Source organism: Nicotiana attenuata, unplaced genomic scaffold (genome assembly GCF_001879085.1).
Source record: "Nicotiana attenuata strain UT unplaced genomic scaffold, NIATTr2, whole genome shotgun sequence".
NCBI classification, from domain to species: Eukaryota; Viridiplantae; Streptophyta; class Magnoliopsida; order Solanales; family Solanaceae; genus Nicotiana; species Nicotiana attenuata.
In genome coordinates, this window is record NW_017671712.1 from 152,812 (window position 1) to 171,210 (window position 18,399).

Genomic DNA, 18,399 nt, shown 5'->3' on the forward strand with positions numbered 1-18,399 from the left:
TATCAGGTATGAACTCTTGGACTTAGAGCTTGATTTTATGGTGTATAAACATGAATTTGGACTGAATAATCAAGGAATCAAAGGACAAAAATGGTGGTTTAGGGCTTGAATTTAAGAGAGCTTAAAATAGGGATTTGAGGGGCCAAATGGACCCCGATTTTGATGATTTTGATATGTATAGACTCGTGGCAAGACGAGGAATCCGAAGGTGTGAATTTCGTAATTTTTCGAGAAGTGGGCCCGGGGCTCGGGTTTTGCCAACTTCGTGATTTTTGATGTATTTCGAGTCTTTTCGATTGGGTTATGACCCATTAGCCTATTGTGATGTATTCCTTGTGGTTTTGATCAGATTCGACGCGCGAGGAGGTCGATTCGAGGGGAAAAGGCATAGCGAGCTAGACTTTGACCGGCTAGAGGTGAGTAATGATTTTAAATGATGTCCTGAGGGTTTGAAAACCCCGGATTTGCACAACTTGGTGCTATGTTGAGATGAGACACGCGTACCATGACGAGCGCGGGGTTATTTACTATTGAGGACTGTGACTTGGTCCAGTCCGGATGATATTTTACCGCGTATTAGCAATTCCACTATGATTTGGGCTTATTGCCATATTTTGGGGCTTATTGCCGACTGTTTGAACTCTTTATGAACTATCATCACTGTTTTCCTCACTGTTTGAAATATTATTTGAACTCAGTCCATGTGATTCACACCGTTTTCTTGAACTCATCCATATTTACTCAAACTCGAAGTTTTAAACTGATATTTGAACTATTGTTTGAGCTGAGTATTATTGCTTTACTGTTGCCCGAAGGGCTGTTGACTATTTCTGGACTGATTGAGGCCGAGGGCCTTATGTGAGGGCATGATGAGTGAGGTGAGGAGGCTTTCAGGCCTCGTATTGATACTGTTCAGGCTTTCAGGCCTTGTTGATGGCGCTTGGGCTGTAGGAGCCCCTCCGTAGTCTGCACACCCACAGTGAGCGCGGGTACCCATCTAGAGTGATTAAATATTGAACCGAGTTAACATTGACACTGTTATACGCGTTTGGTCAGGTAACAATGACTGACCAGTCAGGTAACAATGTCTGACCAGTGGTAACAATGGCACTGTAACACGCGTTTGGTCAGGTAACAATGGCTGACCGGTCAGGTAACAATGGCTGACTTACTGGTTGAGTATGATTGATTTTTAACTGTTTTCAAAGGATTTCCTTACTATATTTCACTGGTTTCTACTGTTTTTCTGATGTTGCTGCTTGAGATAGCATTATTTGTGCCCTTGTGGGATTTTATGTTCTCAGTCGTTATTTATTTTTATTACTCACTGGGCCGGAGTACTCACATTACTTCCTGCACCATGTGTGCAGAGACAGGCACAGCTGAGTTCGTACCTGAGCGCTGATTTCCTTCCAGACCAGGCGGACTAGGAGAGACGAGGTAGCTGTCGACGTCCACAGCCCCGTTTCTTCCTTATCTTCTGCATATTTTATTCATCTTCAGACTATGTTTCCAGACTTGTAGTATTTTCATCAACTCTGTAGTAGCTCGTGACTTGTGACACCCCGATCATCGGGCTGAGTTTGGGATGGTTTTTCCCCGTTATGTTACGTTTATTTGCGCACTTATGATTAATCAGTATCTATGGTTTAAACCTGTTATGCTAAGAAATTGTCAAAAGTAGTGTTGATTGTTCTGTTGGCTGGCCTTGTCTTCACGAGAGGCGCCATCACAACCGGGTGGGAATTGGGTCGTGACAGTCCCGCTTTTGCGGACCAAAAGTCGCATCTGTGACAATTTACCAAGGCTTGGCTTCCGCACCTGCGATTGCCCTTACGCAGATGCGAAACCGCTTCTGTGGTGAAGCTCCCGCTTCTGCGGCTCCTGCAGACTCCCTCCCTTTCTGCTTCTGCGTTTCTAACGCCGCTTCTGCGGGACCTAACCACAGGTGCAGTTATGATATAGATCAGCAGCTTCAGCTGCTTCAAACCGCTTCCAATCCTTCCGACAACCTTCCGAAATCACCTCGATGCCCCCGGGACCTCAACCAAAAGCATGAACAAGTCGTATACCACTATTAAAACTTATACCAATCCTTAAAACACCTAAAACAACATCGAAAAACCAATTTAACATCGGATTCAAGCTTAAGAACTTCAAAAACTCCAAATTTACGCTTTCGATCAAAAAGTCTATCAAACCTCGTCCGAATGAGCTGAAATTTTGCACACACGTCACATTCAACCCTACAGAGCTACTCCAACTTCCGGAATTCCATTCCGACCCTCGTATCAAAATCTCACTATCGAATCGGAAACTTCAAAATTTTCAACTTTCGGCATTTCAAGCCTAAATTAGCTATGGACCTCCAAAACACAATCCGAACACTCTCCTAAGCCCGAAATCACCCAACAGAGCTTACGGAAACATCAAAATCCCATTCTGAGGCCGTCTTCACACTGTTCCGACTACAGTCAAATTTCCAAAACTTAAGCTCTCATTTAGGGACTAAGTGTTGCAAAACTCTACAAAATTCCAAATAATTCTTCCCGGCAACTCACAATAGTAGAAACAAATACGGGGAAAGCGGTTAATAGGGGATCGGGGCGTAAATTCTAAAAACAGCCGGCCGGATCGTTACACTAAAGCATAAATAACATTAGTCTAACTCAATTGCCAGGTGACGACATCAAGGTCAGTAAAAAAAATTTGCGGTCTTCCAATGGACACCCAATCAGTGTGCGACACAAGTCTGCATGTTTGCAAAGAAATATATAAGCTTTCATGTGCATATTAGGCTCTAAATCCAACACTTGTGCCTATCTCACTCTTAGGAATAGGTGACATAGTTGAAAGGCGATTAATTGCATTAGCCAAATTATTCATCCCACCTCTCAACATATCAGCCATGCCTTCAAGATGATCTTGTTTAGATTTTTTATTCCTGCTAGAAGTCGGTACCTCTGAATATGCATTCGATTTACGTGCTTCCTGTGTTGATTGATATTGCTCATATTGTCCATGTTCCTCGATATTTTCCAAAGAGGCATCATTCATGGAAATTAGTTCATCTACCTACCTCATCAATAGTCAATGAACTATCACTTGATTTTCTCAAATTATTACGAGCACCCCTTCTTACCATATCTGCTCCAGTCTCAGCTAGCTTTCCAGTAGCTCTATCCCTTCCATATAGCTCAATTAGCTTATCATAATTTCTAATCGGCTTGTTTCTCCATTCAGCAGCTTCAGGCTTAGCCTACAAAAAAAAGTACAATATAATAATGAAGAAAAAGAGAAAAATATTATAAGATGCAAATAAAGAACAAAACTGCTAAAAATAAATGTACCTGTATTAATTGATCCCATACTTCAGATTCAGCATTCCACATATTTGTGTTGGAATCCCATGCAAACCCGCTCATCCCCTTTTGAAAGGTGTCATAACACTTGCTAAATTTTGTTTTAATATTTCTCATTCGGTTGTGAACTCTCTCCTTGGTAAAAACTTTATCTGGAAATTTTGATTGCATCTCTTTCACTATATTATCAATCGCGTGTGCAGTAAAAGTTCTATCAACTCTGTTTCCAAGTGTGTGCTCATGATAGAATGCACAATTAAGGCATCATCCATAACATTTGACCAAATACAAACAGAAGTGTTATCTGAAAGATTTTATCGCTTGAGGATGCCTTTGGTCTTTTAGGCATATTGATAACTATATAATTAAGAGATATTCATAAGACTTAATGAAAACTTTATCAGAAATAATATTTGTAAGAGTTATAAAATAAAATAAATGCATAGTACATAATATTTTTTATTCAAATAATAGCCGAAATTACTTTCAAACAACATCAAATAAATAAACACGAAAAAATTCGTTCACTTTTCTCTCCTAGAAGATTAAACTTGATAATTAGTCCACATGTCAGCTGTTATGCCATCTCTAATCAACTCCCCCTTCTAAACTCCTCATTACTTTCCCTAGGATTTGGTGGTTCTTCATGCACATCATTATCATTCATAAGCTCCGCATCAACTTGTGCAAGTAACTCATCATTTGGATCTGCACCTCTTAAGTAGTTGTGCAAAATACAACATGCAAAAATAATAAGCTTTTGGGTTTCAACACCATATGATGGTTCAGTTGAACGACAAATTATAGGAAATCTCTTTTTAAGAACTCCAAAAGCTCGTTCAATAGCATTACGCAAAGATGCGTGTCGCAGATTAAATAATTCATGAGGATTTCGAGGTAGATTTCTTGAATACTCTTTCAAGTGATATCGCTCCCCCCGATAAGGCGTAATAAGTCCACTTCTCAACACCAATCCAACATCAACAAGGCAGTATTTTCCTAAAGATAAAAAGTAAAAGCTTTAATTATTTATTCATCACATCTAACTTTCCCTAGATAAATATATGAAATATTTACCCTCTGGAAGTTTTAGCAGGTCTTGTCTATTTAACGCTTCTTTCATGATTCTTGAATCAGATGTCGTCCCTTCCCAACCAACTAACACATATGTGAATTTTAAATCAAATGTGCATGCAGCCAATACATTTTGTGTTGGATAATCTTTTTTTCCACGGTATCTGGGTGCTTCACTTTGTGAAACTTTAACACGTATATGTGTTCCATTAATTGCACCAATACAATCCTGACATTATTATAATAAATTATATGCAATCAACCTTGAATTTAGCTCAAAGTTCAATAAAATTATATTTGTGTTCACCTTAAAATATGGGTAGAATCTTGGGCCACTGGCAATTTCAGAAGGAACTTGAGAGCCATCAGGTTGTTTAATAAATTTTCATATAACCCCAAGATCGCTCGCAGGACAATATGAAAATGACGACTGACCGACTCCCCAGATCGTCGAAAGATAAAAGCTAACTCGCGATTCGTCGTATTATGTGCTAACAGGTAAAATATTTTTGCAACTTGCTCTTCAACTGTAGCTTGAAGTGTTGGTCTAAGATAACCCTCTCTAACTAACATCTCACATAGATCGGTAAAAGCTAAAGGGGTCATTCTTATAATATTACGACAAAGTTCAGTTGAGAATAAATGACTCAATAATTCATGTCTAACTTGTTCACTTTCCAGTCGTATATCATGTGTGATCGTACGTCGATCATTTTCAATTTCACGTACATAAGTCCAAAACCAAATAGCTACTAAGCAAACATCATATGTAGCTAAAGAGCTCACTTGTTCCAATATCTGTCTATTATTTTGATTATTTCGATCAGCCATCTATAATAAAATTAAGTGAGGTACATCAACCAATTAATTACGTAAAATAAATATGAACCGAAAATAGAACTCTTCTTCATAGAACACATTGTGAAGTATGAATGAGAATTTAGATACATGCTAATAGGATTGTACAAAAAAGAGAATTCTAGTCAAATATTGCATCACATTACACTAAATTAATTAAGTAAACAGAAAAATATAAGCCCTAAAAAAGTAAATTTAAGCAAATTTATTTATTCCACATACAAGCGTCTAATAGTGCAATTATTTTATTTGGACGAAATCCCACAAACCCTTAAAACATTCTTGGCTAATCCTAACTTTATATTTTTGGGAGCTGAGGTTGCTGAAGATATACTTAAACTAAAGAATGAGTATGGTTTGGTTTGTAATAGAAGGGTTGATATACGTGATGTTGCTGAGAGTTAGTGGCCTGGAAGGTTTTCTCGTCCAGGATTAAAAGATCTTGCTCACGAAATATGTGGTCTTTATATGTCTAAGCCAATACATGTTTGTTAGAGTAATTGGGAGGCAATGGTTAAGTTTCATGGTTTTCTACCATGTAGACAAGACATACTTCCAGAGAAACAGATACAATGATTAATCATTTATCCAAGTTCTTAATCTTAATACAGTATCCGACTTTAGAAATCATTATAGTGTAAGAAGATGGATGATTGTTACAACAGAAGCCACACATAATTCATATTTTATATTTCTTGTCGGTTTTAACTGTATCAAACTAATAACTTGATGCTACACTTTAAACCATGATATTAACTTGATAAATTATATCACCAGAACATATAGTTTGCAAAGATCACAGATGAACTAACCAGAAAAAATACACAAGAAAAGAGATGGAAAACTAACGTATTGTTTGAGAAAAAGTGTTATTAAAAAGTTATGGAGAAGACAAGGTACGAATCTTGACTAAACAGAAGAAAATTGAATAGATATTTAGAAAAACTAATTTTCAACCAAATGTCACTACAGAAATTATTTTAGATTTTTAGAAAAGAGATGGAAAACTAACCTGTGAAAACTCTTGTTTGGAAAGAGACGAAGTAACTAGGGATGTACGTAGTTGAGTAGTTGCACGACAAAAAGAAGATGGAGACAAAGTACTTATTAGTTTGGTGAATATAATATAAATAATAGGGTAAAGGGTAAAATTGAAATATAGAACAATAAGTGTGGGCGTAATTGGAAAGAAAAATACGGAACAATCCCACCACACCGATTTGGTTGTTTCATAAAATGAGATTTTTGTTATTCCGTAACAATGGATTTAACAATACGATACAATCTGTTTTATATTAACAATCAAAACAACATTGTATCGGGGTAACAATACAATACAATACAACGAGAAACAACCATCCATACAATACGTAAAGTAAGTTTGATAAATTATAATTAGGTCCATAGATTTATCTTATTTCAACACTTTTAGTCCCTGTCAGAAGTAGTTACAAGTTTTTATTTGGTAGTGCATAGTGGAGTCTATATGTAAGCATCATTGAGTATCAGAAGGTATCAATTGAAAATCCCTTTTAATTTTGCCCTAATTTAATTTCTTAGTTTTTATTTTTCTTTTCTTTTTACTGTTCCATTGCCGCCGCCGGCATCAGTGGTATCAGAGCCTCTCCTTGGCTCTATGGGAATCCATGGCTGGTGAATCAAGTGAAGTCATGGACATGCGATACAAAATGTCTGCAGATATGTCTAGCTTCACAACTCGAAGCTTTTCAAATGCAGACCTGTAAGAACCATGAAGAGGTTGTCAATGACTTGAGAGAAGTGCTTAACGAGGTTATACATGGCAGCAGAAGACCTGAACGCCGCAAGGACATAGACCCACGAGCAGGTGAGTTGTATTCTCCTAGCGATCTTCCTCTCAGTATAGGAGAAATGGCAACTCCCAACTCCATGGGAGGTACTTGCTCAGCTTCATCAAGTGTTTCACTTCCTAGCAGTATTCCGACCTCAAACATTGTACCCCCTGCTCGAAATACTACTGTAGGAGTAAATTGGACCCCTCCTGTACCTTCGAATCAAACACAGTTAAACCCTAGATTGCAGAATCCCAACTCATCAATGAGAACACAACATGCTATATTAGCAACACAAGGACCTTCATGTCCTTACTCTCTAGCTTTCTCCTATCCCCTGAAGTTACAAGAAGTCATTATACTCAACCTTATTAGTATTCTAACACCCCTAATCGAGTTTAATATCCTTACAACCCCTACAACCAACCATCACAATACCCCTTAGCCTACCAAGTATCAAACACTCATGTAACCCCACCTATATACCACCAAGTTCCTTATGAGCCACTCCCTAACTTACCTCAAAACACACCCAGAAACAACCCATGGCAAGCTGCCACTCACCCACCAAATACTCCCATACCAACACTTCCATTTACTAAGTATGCTAAGGTTGAATTCCCAAGGTTCAATTGTGAGGACTTGAGAACATGGCTATATAAAGTGGATCAATTCTTCTCTGAGGAAGATATTGGTATCCAGTAGAAGTTGAAACTAGTGGCTATGCACTTTGAGGGTAATGCCCTACAATGGCATTTTGGGTACATGAGAAGTAGAGGTCAAATGCCCCTTCCTACATGGGATGAATAAATTTAGGCATTATGTGAAAGCTTTGGTGCATATTACACTGATCCTATGACTGGAATAATGAATGTTAAGCATACAGGAACTGTGAAGGAGTACCAACAAGCATTCAATAGTGTAATGACTAGGTTGGACATATCAACAGGGCATGCCATTAGTATCTTCCTTAACAACCTCAAACCAGAACTGAGCAATGCTGTCAGAGTGGGGAACCCAAGTACCTTTCCCCATGCTTACTACTTGGCTAGATTATAGGAAGCCAACTTTGCAGCTCAGAGCAGCGCCATCAGGAATTTAAACTCAGGTTCTTCCATGTGTAGAGGATCAAGTGGACTCCATTCTAACAACTGGCGAAAAGATAGCTTTTTTGGGTTCAAGAAACCTCCTGCAGCCAGAATGGATAACAACAGAAGGAGGACATTGACTCCTGCTGAGATGGATGAGAAGAGGGCAAGAGGCTTATGCTTCTTCCGTGATAAGAAGTTTACTCCTGGCCATAAATGCAAGGCCAAGAGACATATCTATTCCTTGGAGCTGGGGCCTATAGAGGAACTGAAGGAGAAAGAAGTAGATGAGGAAGAGGACTTCAAACTAGAAGAAGTCAATAAAGAAGTGATGGAAGAGACAATTGAGAATTGTGCCATCTCATTGCAAGCACTCAGTGGCACACCAGGATACCAAACACTCAGGCTTAGGGGGTTCACTGAACATAAGCCCTTAGAGATTTTCATTGATTGTGGATCCACCCACAATTTCATTGATGAAGATACAAGAGTAAAGTTGGGTTGCAAGATCAGCAGGATCAAGCCCCAATTGGTGCAGGTAGCTGATGGTAGAGAGGTACCTACATAGAAAATATGTAAGGGATTTTAGTGGCTTATGCAAGATGCAATGTTCCAAGGTGATTTCCTGGTTTTCCCTATTGGCAGCAGTGACATTGTATTAGGCAATTAATGGTTGTATCCATTGGAGGACAGTAAGTTCAACTTCAAAAAGCTAATAATGGAGTTTGAACATGAGGGCAAACTACTGACTTTACGAGGAATCCAACCTAAACTCAAGGTTGTTCAGTCCAAGGCTTTGGAGAAAGTTGACAAGAATGATTCAAAGTTCTTTATGGTAAAAGTCAGAGGTGCCATGGAAGAAGAACTAAGTGATGTGGGAGCTTAAGGTACTCAGGAACCAAGGCCTCACTGAGGTTCTGAAGCAATATGACATGGTGTTTGGGGAACCAACTCAACTGCCTCCCTTTAGGGGTGTGTTTGATCATCACATACCATTATTGGAGGGTACTTCTCCAAACAATGCTAGACCTTATAGGTACTCCCCTGTACAGAAAGATGTCATAGAGAAGCTTGTGCAAGAGATGTTAGGTAAAGGAATAATCCAACATAGTTCTAGCCCATATGCTTCACCTGTGGTCTTGGTAAGAAAGAAGGATGAGACATGGAGGATGTGTGTAGATTATAGATGTGAATGCTTAATTTTTGCCATGTCTTTTTATTCTATATATATATATATATATGTGTGTGTGTGTGTGTGTGTGTGTGTGTGTGTGTGTGTGTGTGTGTTCTTATTTGTGTGTATGTAGGTTTTGAGAGTTTTATTATGATTTAATTAAGAGAGGAACAAAACTTTGGGCTAGTGTTATTTTAAAGTGAAATGGGCTAAAAAATCGGACCAAATCATTGGCCCAATTGCACCAACCAAGACCAATTGATGGCTTGCCAAGACCCGGATCAAAACGACGTAGTTTCATAATAAAACTACGTCGTTTCACTAAATGAAACAAGATCAAATCTTACCCCTCCATTCCATCTTGATCCAATGGATCTCATTGACTCTTGGCCTAGGTATTTAAAGCCTCAAAATCTGAAAAATTTCCCCATTTCCACCCATAATTCTTTTCTCTTTTTCTCTCTTATCACTCTCTCCCCCCTCTCTGCCACGCCGCCCCACCGCCGCCCGTCGCCGCCGGCCGGAAATCGCCGCCGCCGGCGGCAACCCTCCAATCCACCCCAAAATTTCACCATCTCTTCCCATCTTCCTCCTCTTTCTACCTATACCACTCATATCCTCGAAATCTCCACCAATCTCCGTAGATCTAAGCCTAACCGAAACCCTAGCCGCCGCCCACCACCCCAAACTCCAAAAATTTTACACCACCGGCCTCCTCTTCTCCCCCTCTTTCCATATCTCTGACTCAAAAATCAAAAAACCCCACGCCGCCCTAGCGCCACCACCACTGCCCTAGACTGCCCCACTTGCCGCACACTGCCCGCACTGGCCGGCACTGCCGCCTGCCGCCAACTGCCCCGCCGTTTCTTTTCTCTAACCGGCCTCGAGCAAGGTTGTGTCGTTGATATTATTGAAACCGGACTCGGATTCACCGGAATTTTTTGGTTTCAAGAATATCAACAATAGAAGCTTGCTCGAAAGTCGTACCACTACCTATCGTCGTCTCCCGGATGCTCGAGTATATGGTAAATCGCTAATCCCGTACCCGTTATTTATTTTCTTGTATTTTTTCTTTTTTTTTGGGTTTTTAGTTTAGAGTTAGTTTCTGTCTTGTTTCTTTATTTTAATCCATTTCTGATTATGTTTGTCTTTGTTAAATCGCTTCAGCGATATCGTGCGTTCCGTTTGGCTTTAATAGTTAATTTTTGTTTGCTCATGTTGGTTCATAATACATGTGTTGAAATTTAATTACATGTTTTACTACTTGGTTTAATTTGAATCAATAGGTTGATATTGGTGTTGTTAAAATCTGAAATTTAGATATTTTGTAGGGTACTAGTAGCTTGCTTTAGTAGGGTGGCTGAAGTGACCCTTTGGCTCCTGCCATAGCAGATTTCAGGCTGTCCTTTCACCTTTTGGACAGCCTTTAGCACACAAATTTAGCCTCTTTTGGACAGATTTTTGTTGAACCAAAATCTGTCCAAAAAGTTGGCTTTTCTTTGCCTATTTAAGGGCTGCCCTTTCTTCATTATAAGGGACTGGATCACACTTCCATAGACATTTTTTAGAATTGCTTAAACACACAAAAACATAAAAAATTTCAGCAGTTGAACACATGAAAAGTAAGCTGAAATGGTGAGCTTTAGGAGTGAATCTTAGAGTGCAAACTTTTAGAAAAGTATAAGTCCTCTTTAGAGTTCGTTTCTGGGTTTCTTCTCGAAGTTTTCGGGCTGTTTTAACATGGATTTGCTGCTGGTTTTCTGCTGTTTTGCTGCTGTTTTTATGCTGCTTTAGTTGCTGAGCTTCCATTCTTCGTTGTTGTATTTATTATTATGCGACTCAGGTAACTCTTTAATCTTATGTGGCAGATATTTTCACATTAACAAGAAGATTGAAACTCATCTTGATTGTTGGGAGCATATCCATTTAAATAAATGAGTGCTTAGCTAAATTTCTTTATTGTTAAATATATCTTGTTGTAGTTCATATGTAAAAAATAAATCCTTGGTTGATCAAACACTCTTTATTCATGTGTTATTTGTATTTACTATCTATTATAGTTTTGATGCATATAAAATGAGATGTTTCAAGTAGGTTGCAATGTGCTTAAAGACTCCTTTTGCACCTTTGCAATTCTGGCCAGTTTATGATAGGCTATTCTTTAAAGAAAAATAACAAAAGAGCCATGCTTGAAACCTTTATTTATTGTGATAAATTCAGATTTTACATGTGACCATCTCTGCTAGGATTTTAGATTTTTTTTTTTGGTAGAAAGTGGCTAGATCTTAAATAGGTGTTTGAAATTGCTAGTTAAAAAATAAGGGTTAATGGCTTAGAACAAAAGAGGCCAGACTCGCAATTTACCCCAGGTGAGCTATCTTAGTAAACCAGCATTTGAAATTCATTGGGCTTTCAGCTTATGCCCATTTTCGGAGCTCAATAATGGGCCAAGGCATATTCTGTCCAATAGGCCCAATGCCTTTAAGAAGTCTATAAATATTTTGTCCATTTATTTTATAGATGTTGGCTCAATACCATAACTAAATAAGCAAATTGGCCCACTTTCTCAATAAATAAATAGCTGGCCCATCTTCTAAAATCTATAAGCTGGCCCATTTCTCCTTTTAACAAGAAGTTGGCATATTTCTTTAAAAAAGATTGAGTTGGTCCAACATTTATTTGCACAATTTTTCCAACCATATGTGAGATACGTAGGCAACCTCCATCGGGTTCAACCCACATTTTTCAAAAAAAAAAAAAAAGGGGGAGCATAGAATTCCGCGTGTGCATAATATTTTCGAAAAAAGGGAGAGCCTATTGCTGAAGGGCCATTTTTTTTTGTACAAAAAAAAAATATTTACTTTATCCATATTTATTCACCTTTTACTATTTTGCCCTTATGTCTGGCCATTTTTATCGAAGCAGCTTTAAACCTTTCCGGAAGTACCGAAAGACTGTTTTTGCAAAAGTAACCATTTTTTATCTAGTTTTGTCTTGTTTCTTTTTCTGAAATAGCTTTGGAACCCCTCTAGGAGTAACAGAGGGTCATTTTTGTAAAAATGGTTTTTATTTATTATTTTTTCTACTTTTATCATTTTGTTCCTGTGTTTGGCTGTTTTTGCTGAGACATCCTTTATGCCTTCTATGGAAGTATTAAAGGGCCGTCTTTGTAATGATAGCCGTTTTTCCGTTATTATCATCTCAACTTTTGTGTCCGGTAACTTCAAAAAATATTTTGTAATTAAAAAAAAATAAAAAAAAAATTAAAAAATTATAGATCGAGTCCTAAATTGGCAAAAAAAATAAAAATAATAATAATAATAATGAATTGTCATAATTTGCATGTAGTTTAGGTAAGTCCTAACCCTTTTTATCTTATCCAGGATCACCATGAGTTCTCCACTAAGAAGCAGTCAGAAAAGGGTAAGGGACGAGACACCTCCAATGTTCTTAATTAGAGATAAGACCCCGAGCAGTCTCTGTAATTGGTGGGCTAGTTTTGCTACATGGGAACGGAATCGAGTATTTAAGCACCTCAAGTTCCTCACAAACATCATGGGAATTAAGCCTAACAGAGATTTAATCGAGTCTCTAGTAGGTTTTTGGGACCCCGCGAACAATGTCTTCAGGTTCAAAGATTGTGAAATGACGCCCACATTAGAAGAATTAGGTGGGTTCACCAGATTGGGGAGAGACCTTCGTGGGAAAAAGCCTGCTGCTCCGAGAAAAGTTGGTGTGAACAACTTTTTAAAGAAATTATTCCTCCGTCGAATTCCAATGGTTTGCTTCAACGAAGGTTGGGTTCAGTTAGAATATCTCTATGACAGGTTTGGGGACGAGAAAGGGTTTGAAAATTTCTCGGGCATAGAATTCGTCAACCAGTTGAGTTACGACGCTTGGAGGGAGTTGAGAATCTTCGCGTTCATGATATCATTTCTAGGGATCATGGTCTTTCCAGAGCGTGGTGGGCGCATCAGAATTCGATTGGTTGCGGTAGTCTCGTATTTGCAAAGTAGCGAGGATCATACCATTCTTCCCATGATTTTGGGAGATATTTTTCGAGCTTTGACCCGATGCCAAGAGGGTGAAGATTACTTCGAGGGATGCAACATTCTGCTGCAGATGTGGTTCATAGAGCACCTTTATCATCATCCAATGGTAATAAATTTCAATGAAAACTGGCTGAATTACATTGGATGTCACCCAGGCAGGGCCGCAAGTTGTAATCTTCCAGATGGGGTGAGGGCATGGCGGAAATTACTTGGTTCATTGAATGCGGATAGAATCACTTGGAACTATTATTGGTTCCCTTCTGCTAGGGTCATGCATATGTCGACATATCGCCCATTCTTCATACTCATGGGTTTCAGAGGTTTCCAACCCTACGCGCCCCTTCGCGTCATGCGCCAGCTAGGGAGAGAGCAAAAGAGGCCCCNGTAATTCTTTGACCAAGCAAGTCTGACCAGTCCGGTCAACAGTTTGACAAAATTTTCGACCAAGTTGCGACCAACGTTGGTCGCTAATTTATTTAAAATTATTATTTTATTATTTTCACCAGTTTAGCGACCAACTTTGGTCGCTTTTCTTGGCAAACCAACTTTGGTCGCTTTTCTTGGCAAACCAACTTTGGTCGCTAAATTTTGATCGCTTTATGCAGGAATTCTAGTAGTGAATCTTAATGAATGCAAAATTTTAAAAAAGTTATAATGTGTTTGAGTTTATAAACTAAATTTTTAAAAAAAATGATGATTTATCGTATTTAGCTAGATCAACAATTTTTAAAAAAAAACTGCAATTAAATAAATATCTTTTTGATATTGTGATGAAGTCCTATCACCCTTGTAATGAACTCAATCGTTATAAAATATGAGTTAAAAAATTTATTTAAATTATATAACGAGTCTCAATTTATATCAAGCATTAGTGACCTATGACAACTTTTTTTGTTACTTCCTTTTGAATTCTTGGAAGAAAATATAGAGAGGATATCTTACTTTAACTCTACTCATTTGTATGTCCATTAAAATGTAAAATCTCTTGAATCTAAGAGGATTATTAGACGATATCATCTCAAAAGTACAAAGCTATATTTCTTAATAATATAAGCTATTAAATGCTGCAAAAGGCCTTTTGTACAAACCTTATACATGCATATATTATCAAATACAATAAAATTAAAATAAGACCAAATACCATAGTTTAAAATAAGCCAGTGGAGTCTCGTCTTATATAAGAGTAGACAACAAAACTATTATCATAATTACTAACTTAGATTGACCCAATCAACTGTTCATCTAACTTACAACATGAAAAAATTGGAACAATAAACTGATATTTAACGTGTATATATAACAAAAAATATCTTTATAACCAAAAATCTCACAAATACATTTCAGAATAAAAAATACACCAGCACTGCTCATTTTGATTCAAAGTGTATTAGAAACAAATGAAACATACAAAGCAGGTTAAAGGAAAAATAGGAACTTGACTACTCCTGTAGTTACCTTCAGCTAAAAAATTTATAATACACAATAAAAATACAGACATTGCAATGTTGACATTGCATGATATAAAATGCAATGATCCAAATACCTATGCAAAACTTATAAATAAGTAATTTTAAACTGGTAATCGTACATGAAATATTGTAGTCCAAAATCAAATTAAACTGACAAGCACAAACAAATTTACCTTTCAAACGTTGAAAAAAAAATGAAAAGTTGGCTTGTTTTATAGAAGTGTTCCTCCTTATTTTAAATAGCTTTCATTTTACAATTCTAGAAAATAAAATTGACTAAGTTTGTTAAAAGAAATTTAAACGTAAACTGGCATTAATTACTTCACCAAAAATTGACTTCGTATACGGCAATTATGGTAGAAGAATATTAAACCTTGTGACATTAATTGCTTCTCCTTATTGGATTCTATGTGAAAATTTTGAAAAATCAAAAATTAGCTTTAAATTGTATCCTACGGCAATTATAACCAAAAAAAAAAAAAAATACTAAACATAAACTAACATTACTTGCTGAGCAACTTTGGTAAAAGAATCATAAACATAAAATGGCACTAATACTATGAAAAACCGACCTTTGATAAAATATAATAGTAAAGCCTAATGTGATATTAATTGCTGAAATTTTGATTTTTCAAATTCTTTGTGTCTATAATTATAGTTTTATCCGACACATTATATACTTACGAAGGATAAAAAACGCGAACGACATTTCACTAAAGGTCTTCGTGCTTTTAATATAGTATAGATAGATATATGGGTAAGACAAAGTATTTACTGGGAAATTAAAAAAAAATAAAAATGAATCTAAACGGGGCAGGGCGGGGCAGGGCTTAATAGGGCAGGGCAGGGCAGGGCAAAATTTTGGAACAAGGCTAAACGGGGCAGGGCAGGTCAAAATCTTAGTGGGTCAAAGGTTACCCTGCCCCACCCCGCCCCAATTGCCATCTCTAAATTACTTCCGGAAAAGTGAAAGTCAACAATTATCACAATGTATACAATAATATATTTAAACAATGAACTTACATACAAATACATTCTAATCATTGTATAAATAAATAAAAATATTGTAAGCATAATTTTAATTATTTCTTGTAAATGCTTAATTTTTGCCATGTCTTTTATATATATATATATATATGTGTGTGTGTGTGTGTGTGTTCTTATTTATGTGTATGTAGGTTTTGAGAGTTTTATTGTGATTTAATTAAGAGAGGAACAAAACTTTGGGCTAGTATTATTTTAAAGTGAAATGGGCTAAAAAATCGGACAAAATCATTGGCCCAATTGCACCAACCCAGACCAATTGATGGCTTGCCAAGACCCGGATCAAAACGACGTAGTTTCATAATAAAACTACGTCCTTTCACTAAATGAAACAAGATCAAATCTTACCCCTCCATTCCATCTTGATCCAATGGATCTCATTGACTCTTGGCCTAGGTATTTAAAGCCTCCAAAATCTGAAAAATTTTCCCATTCCCACCCATAATTCTTTTCTCTTTTTCTCTCTTATCACTCTCTCCCCCCTCTCTGACACGCGCCCCACCGCCGCCCGTCGCCGCCAGCCGGAAATCGCCGCCGCTGGCGGCAACCCTCCAATCCACCCTAAAATTTTACCATCTCTTCCCCTCTTCCTCCTCTTTCTACCTATACCACTCATATCCTCCAAATCTCCACCAATCTCCGTAGATCTACAAAAATCCGAAACCCTAGCCGCCGCCCACCACCCCAAATTTCGGAAATTTTACACCACCGGCCTCCTCTTCTCCCCCTCTTTCCATATCTCCGACTCAAAAATCAAAAAAAAACCACGCCGCCCTAGCGCCACCACCACTGCCCTAGCGCCGCCGCCACTGCCGCCCGTTTCTTTTCTCTAACCGGCCTCGAGCAAGGTTGTGTCGTTGATATTATTGAAACCGGACTCGGATTCACCGGAATTTTTTGGTCTCAAGAATATCAACAATAGAAGCTTGCTCGAAAGTCGTACCACTGCCTATCGTCGTCTCCCGGATGCTCGAGTATATGGTAAAATCGCAATCCCCGCCCCGTTATTAATTTTCTAATTTTTTTCTTTTTGTTTTGAGTTTTTAGTTTAGAGTTAGTTTCTGTCTTGTTTCTTTATTCTAATCCATTTCTGATTATGTTTGTCTTTGTTAAATCGCTTCAGTGATATCGTGCGTTCCGTTTGGCTTTAATATTTAATTTTGTTTGCTCATGTTGGTTCATAATACATGTGTTGAAATTTAACTACATGTTTTAATACTTGGTTTAATTTGAATCAATAGGTTGATATTGGTGTTGTTAAAATCTGAAATTTAGATATTTTGTAGGGTACTAGTAGCTTGCTTTTAGTAGGGTGGCTGAAGTGACCCTTTGGCTCCTGCCATAGCAGATTTCAGGCTGTCTTTTCACCTTTTGGACAGCCTTTAGCACACAAATTTAGCCTCTTTTGGACAGATTTTTGTTCATTTTTGTTGAACAAAAATCTGTCCAAAAAGTTGGCTTTTCTTTGCCTATTTAAGGGCTGCCCTTTCTTCATTAAAGGGGACTAGATGACACTTCCATAGGATTTTTTAGAATTGCTTAAACACACAAAAACATAAAAAATTTCAGCAGTTGAACACATGAAAAGTAAGCTGAAATGGTGAGCTTTAGGAGTGAATCTTAGAGTGCAAACTTTTAGAAAAGTATAAGTCCTCTTTAGAGTTCGTTTCTGGGTTTCTTCTCGAAGTTTTCGGGCTGTTTTAACATGGATTTGCTGCTGGTTTTCTGCTGTTTTGCTGCTGTTTTTATGCTGCTTTAGTTGTTGAGCTTCCATTCTTCGTTGTTGTATTTATTATTCTGCGACTCAGGTAACTCTTTAATCTTATGTTGCAGATATTTTCACATTAACAAGAAGATTGGAACTCATCTTGATTGTTGGGAGCATATCCATTTAAATAAATGAGTGCTTAGCTAAATTTCTTTATTGTTAAATATATCTTGTTGTAGTTCATATGTAAAAAATAAATCCTTGGTTGATCAAACACTCTTTATTCATGTGTTATTTGTCTTTACTATCTATTATAGTTTTGATGCATATAAAATGAGATGTTTCAAGTAGGTTGTAATGTGCTTAAAGACTCCTTTTGCACCTTTGCAATTCTGGCCAGTTTATGATAGGCTGTTCTTTAAAGAAAAATAACAAAAGAGCCATGCTTGAAACCTTTATTTATTGTGATAAAATTCAGATTTTACATGTGACCATCTCTGCTAGGATTTTAGATTCTTTTTTTGGTAGAAAGTGGCTAGATCTTAAATAGGTGTTTGAAATTGCTAGTTAAAAATAAGGGTTAATGGCTTAGAACAAAAGAGGCCAGACTCGCAATTTAGCCCAGGTGGGCTATCTTAGTAAACCAGCATTTGAAATTCATTGGGCTTTCAGCTTATGCCCATTTTCGGAGCTCAATAATGGGCCAAGGCATATTCTGTCCAATAGGCCCAATGCCTTTAAGAAGTCTATAAATATTTT

General features: G+C 37.5%; 1 long non-coding RNA gene across 1 annotated transcript; it reads left to right on the forward strand.

Moving 5' to 3' along the window:
* The first annotated feature begins 16,477 nt into the window (after positions 1 to 16,477).
* LOC109209807 lies at positions 16,478 to 17,990 on the forward strand. Its single transcript, XR_002065434.1, has 2 exons — positions 16,478 to 16,913; positions 17,766 to 17,990. It is a non-coding gene; the product is annotated as an uncharacterized LOC109209807 (long non-coding RNA).
* The last annotated feature ends 409 nt before the right edge of the window (positions 17,991 to 18,399 follow it).